Consider the following 5,999-nt stretch of genomic DNA (forward strand, 5'->3'; position numbering starts at 1 on the left):
GAGGGGATTACCCACTTAATTATCCCAAATACAAATGACCCAAATAAACTGCAAGTCTTATTGTTTTCTATGACCTAACAGTGATCAGAACCCTTTCCCCAAAACATTATTAATACGTCATTTCTCCCCCAAATTCCTTTAACATAATCTGCTACTTTATACTAATAAGCCAACTTTAAAATAAAGATTAAAGCCAGAAATACCGACTTATATTTATATGCCACATCCATGTGCCTAATGTTCAAATGGCACTTTATAACTTCACTGTAGAACTGTCATCCTGTTGTTCATCAATTTGCTCGAGTGGGTGCCAGTAACGTCTCCATTTGTCCCTGGCACATGCCAGTGTAGGCTGATGGCGTATTGGGGGATCTCTCAGGGTCAGCTGAATGAGGACCGTCATTGTTAATATTTTTGGCACATCAAGTATGCCACGGGTAGCTTGCCAGGCTCTCACTTTATAACTTACAAAATAATTTCACAGCAATGACTCTACTTGATCCGATTCACATCCTTGCATAATTTGTGAGGGATATCCCCATTCTCCAGATTATACAACATACACCACCCAAAACAACTCAGAACCCCAGAACTAAAATTTAAAAAATGGAGGAAAAAGGGAAACATATAGCTTCTCTCCAGTATTGTTCCTATGACTACAAAGGTGTTGCGTGAACATTCTGCAATCGGAGGCGCTGAGATAGGAACGCGGAAGAAATATTCACTGATTGGAGGACTAAGGCTCGCTCTGGCTCTTAGCAAAGGCAGAGGGCCTCGTGGACCTCCTTTTATTGATCATGGTACCTCTAAAGGGCGCAATATAGTGACTTCACCAAAGGCATCAAAAAATGTTACAGGGAGAACATTGAGACAATGGAACATATTGTTTCCTTGTATGGGTAGGCCTATAGCCTCGGGAAAAGAATACAGAACTGAGAAGGGAAAGATACAAAACCGAAACTGAAACCTACAGGCACCTGGATACAAAACCGAAACTGAAACCTTCTTCAGGCACCTGGATTTACATCCCAAAGACTAGGCTGTGCTTGCCACTTCAAATACAAACTGGGCAGGCACCTGAAATCTGCATCCCAAAGACAAAGCTGGGCCTGCACCTGAAATCTACAATTTACAATATCAAAGGTCAGGCCTGGCTAACACCATCTGCATGTCAAAGACCAGCCAGGCTTCTGTGAGAGAAGGAAAATCTGCTCTTTTCAGTATTCTGAAATTATTTTTCTGAAGGCAGCTTGAAGGGGGAAAATGTTCAGCTTCATCCAAACCAGTCAGGACACACGAGAAGTCTCGCCCATTTTCATGGGTCCCTATGTTCCTGTCCGTAGTACGGTACAGTATACATGGGCTCACCCTGATAGCTCAGTCCAGCCCCAACACAAAGGCATGAGAAATAATACGCTTTCCACATTTCTCACATTCAATTTCTCTCTAGTATGAAATCACTGGTGCTGATGAAGGCTGTCTCACAGTCCTTACATTAATATGGTTTCTCTCAAGTGTGAATTCTCCTATGAGTACACGTAAGTGTTAAGGCTATCCTACTACTGTATTATGCCTTATGAATGTCAGGCCTTCCCAGACTCCTGACATACATAAGACTTCTCTGCACTGTACGTACCCATATGTGTTATAAGGGAAGATGATCAAATGAAGGACTTTCTATATGCCTTGCGTTTCTAAGGTTTCTCGACAGTGTGCATTCTATTATGTCTAGTCAGCTCTGAGTATCTGAGAAAGATCTACCCACACTCCTGACATACAAAAGGCTTCTCTCCCAAATGAGTTCTCCTATGTACAGTGAGCACTGAGCATGAGCTAAAGGCCTTCCCACATTCCTGACACTACTAAGGCATCTCTCCAGTATGACTTCTCATATGCTGAGTAAAGATTGACTGCTGAGTGAAGACCCTTCCACAAACTTAAAAATTATGAGGCTTCTCTCCAGTGTGAATTCTCCTATGTACTGAAAGATAGGAGGACATGCTGAAGGCCTTCCAAAACTCCTGACATACATAAGGCTGGGATTTCTACTATGTACAGTAAGATACGTGGATCTGCTAAAGGTCTTCCCACACTCCTGACATACAAAGGGCTTCTCTCCAGTATGAGTATTCATATGCCTATTAAGGGCTCATAAATCACTGAAAGCCTTTCCACATGCCTTAAGTTTATGAAGTTTCTTGCCAGTATGAATTCTCCTATGTATACTAAGAACTGAGGATCTGCTAAAGTTCTTCCCCCACTCCTGACATATATAAGACTTCTCTCCAGAATGAGTATTCATGTGCCCTTTAAGGGCTGCCCATCAAGTGAAGGCCTTTCCATATGTCTTACAGAATCACTGTTTCTCTCCAGTGTGATTATCCTTGTGCACAGAATGGCTTCAGTGATAAGCAAAGACCTTTCCACAGTCCTGACGTGAATAAGGTTTCTCTCCAGAATGACTCTTTCTGTGATGAAAGAGATCAGAGGAGCAAGTTTAGGCCTTCCCACAGTCCTGCCATGAGTAAGTTTTCATTCCTGTATGAATTTCCCTGAGGCCATCAAGTTGTGAGGACAAGGTAAAGGCCTCTCCACATTGCTCACATGCATGAGGTTTCTCAGCAGTGTGAATTCTCTGATGTATAATACGTTTTGAGGGGGAAGTGAAAGCGTTCCCACAGTCTGTAAACATAAACAGTTTCTCTCCAGTTTGGAATCTTTGCACTGACACACTGCGATGATACCTGCCTCAAAGTTTGTTCTCCCTGGTAACGATCCTGGGGATTCTGTCTACTGTAGGTTTCTAAGGGAACATTATTCTTGGACAGGGTCAGTACATGGTGACTTTCCTTATGCCAATGTCGGAATGTGGGACTCACTATAAACAGTGCTCCTCTCCCACATTCCTGGGGCTGCTGCCTTGAGGTGTTTGTGTCCAGAAACTGAGGAGAACAGACTGTGAGGAACTTTTCCCAGGTGAGAGGTTCTTCACAGTGAGGTCGCTCTCTCCACACTGATATCCCTCAGAAGACATTAGCCTTTCTCAGCATCCCCATGGAGCAGAGGGCGGGATTGCTGACTTGGAGATATTGTCACAGAGTGCAGGATCAGAGACATTCCACTGGGGTTGGCTGCTTCCTTGTACAATGCACAGGAGGATTCCAATTACTGCTCCATTCCTTTATAGTCTCTGTGAAAAGAAACTGCGGCCAACATTTCCACCACTAGGAATGCAATTTATGACAGGTGGATGGATGTTCTATGGGATGACCCAATGTTTCCACATAATGAAGGCTGCACAATCATTAAATTGTTCAAATATTCTCAACTCGATAAACATATACATAAAATGGACATAGGACTGTCTGCAGAATGCCAAAGAAGTAGTTTCCAACAAAATAAAATACACCCGAGTCTGGGTTTGTTTGTAGCACAGCCCCTATCCATGTGTTAAGGCATGGCTACAATCCTACACAGCAAGATGGACCATGGGGGCCACTGAAAACATTTCACAACAAACAAATCCTCTCTAGGATCGAGGTTTTTTTATTCTTTTTTGGTTTGTAGTTTGTATTTATTTTGAGAATGACCACACCAAGAAGTGACAAGGATCACTGACGGTGAGTCCCATGGAACAGTGCTGGGAATAGAGTCCAGGTTTCCAGCCTGTGGAAGGCAAGTCTGCCCCAATACTCTATCACTCGTGGCAACAAACCAATTCTTTTAAGCAATTAACTCTTGTGCCTACTTTCAATCCAGTGAAAAATCACAGTATTTCTTCTAAATACTAGTAGGAATTCGGTTAAGAATGCTAGAACAGCATTAAGAATGCTAGGACAGGTTATGAATGCTAGAAGAGTGGGGAGGGCATTCCCACTGCATTTGGTGGACCCAGTTTGAATTCTGGCATCCCAGATGGTGCTCTAAGCACTTCCCAGAGATATTCCTGAGAGCTGAGCCTGAAGTAACTAGTCAGCATCACCGTGAGAGAATGAAAAAGCAAGAAATATGAATAATAATAACCAAAATTATATCCTTCGATTTTAAAAGGACTGATTTTAGCATCCACTAAGACTCTGGACCCTCTACTCAAACATTAGGCTACAAAGTTCCACCCTGCAGTGGCCAGACCTCCACTTTCAAGTCACATTCTTCTTCCAAGGAACTATCCTGCCAACATAATATTATATTCAATATGCAAATCATACCGACTCACTCGTTTTTGGTGACTCAATTCCCAAATCAAATTGTTGCAGTGAAATCCCCTGAAGCTGTGATTTCCTTTCTGAAATCAAACATAAAACACAATGGAAGGGTTAGTAATATTGGGACTGGAGTGATAGCACTATGGATAGGGCATTTTCCTTGCACAAGACCAACCCAGGTTCGATTCTCAGAATCCCATATAGTTCCCCAAGCACTGCCAGTGGTAATTCCTGAGTGAATGATCCAGGAGTAACCCCTGAGCATTGCTTGGTGTTATCCAACAAAAATTAAAAAAAAGAATCAGTAATGGAAAGTATTTGAATGACGTCCATTGTGGGGAATGCTAGGAGCAGCTTGCAAATCCACAAAGGAGCCTTTTCAGTTTTGCTTTTTATCCAGACCTGGTGATACCTGGGAACATATGAGATGTCAAGTTTTCACCTGTGTCTGCCATGTGCAATGCAACTACCCTTCCTGAGGTATCAGCTCTCTATCTCAAATCAGTATTTTATCGTAGGCTCATACATTCATTATGTAAACAGAAAAGCAAAAGACACTTCTTTTTTACTTCTTATTTTTTTGCTTTTTGGGTCACACCTGGCGATTCACAGGGGTTACTCCAGGCTCTGCACTTAGGAACTGCTCCTGGCGGTGCACAGCGGATCATATGGGATGCTGGGAATTGGACCCGGGTTGGCCACATGCAAGGCAAGCACCCTAACTGCTGTATTATTGCTCCAGCCCCACAAAAGTTGTGTCTTAGTGGATTAGATAGAACAGCAGGGAAGGCACTTCCATCACATGAAGCTGACAGGGTTTGATCCCTGAATACCACCAAAAGTAACCTCTGAAAACTGCCAGGAATAAACACTGAAAATTCTGAGCCCTACAGCCAAAAATAAATTTAATATACTGCCAAAACATTCTAATGATCTGAGGGCAAAAATAAGCATGACACAGAGAGAAGAGTGGTAAACAGATTCCCCTGAAAGGGTATACCACCAGTGCAGGCTGTACAAGAAACCACTGAAGCACAAACAGGGGGCCAATGGCTGTGAATCCCATGAATATTGTACATTACCTGACAGATAAGGAAAAATGACAACAAAGCCAAGAAAGGAAAGCACAGGATCATTCTATGACAAGCAGTTCGTGAAATAAAGGGCATCGTGAGCGTGAACAGACACCTGTATCCAAGAGCCCGAGGCCTCCATGGTCAGCAGCGTGACTCACATGAACTCAGGCATCCACACACTTCGCAGGGCCCGAGCCACAAAGGGTCCTCAGACACTCACCTGCACACATGCCTCTTCTACCCCACCTTAGGGCTCCTCCTTCAAGCCAGGAGATCACCGCAGGCTTCACCCCAGAAATCCCTGTCCCAATAGAGAAATGATATTGGTGACAAGCCAACACCATATGTCTCAAACAAAATTAAGCTAATTCCTAAAAGAGCTTGAACAGAAACTCTGATATCCCCAAATTGGTAGTTATCAGTCACAGAAGTCCCAAGTTTTAAATTCAGTCTGAAATTGTTATGCTGAAGAACCCCAAAAAGCACAGGAAGTGACTCAAAGCACTGAAATACAACAGAAACTAATGGCATGAGTCCCTAAAAAGAAAGTGAACTTATGCTCAGAGCGATAGTCCAGCAGGGCAGGCACCTGATGACGCACAGAGATAGGTTTGATCCCTAGCAACCATAAGGGCCAGGAGCAATGCCACAAGAAATTCCTGAATATACAGCCAGAGTTATCCCTGAGCACTGCTGGGTATAGTCCCCTAAAATAATC

The 5,999-nt window shown here is 43.2% G+C and overlaps 1 long non-coding RNA gene across 1 annotated transcript; it reads right to left on the reverse strand.

Moving 5' to 3' along the window:
* Nucleotides 1-733: 733 nt before the first annotated feature.
* On the reverse strand, nt 734-5,586 carry LOC129405557 (uncharacterized). The gene is made up of 3 exons (XR_008630652.1): nt 5,502-5,586; nt 4,217-4,285; nt 734-3,203 (listed from the first exon to the last, which is right to left on the reverse strand). It is a non-coding gene; the product is annotated as an uncharacterized LOC129405557 (long non-coding RNA).
* Nucleotides 5,587-5,999: the final 413 nt, after the last annotated feature.

Source organism: Sorex araneus, chromosome 6 (assembly GCF_027595985.1).
Source record: "Sorex araneus isolate mSorAra2 chromosome 6, mSorAra2.pri, whole genome shotgun sequence".
NCBI lineage: Eukaryota > Metazoa > Chordata > Mammalia > Eulipotyphla > Soricidae > Sorex > Sorex araneus.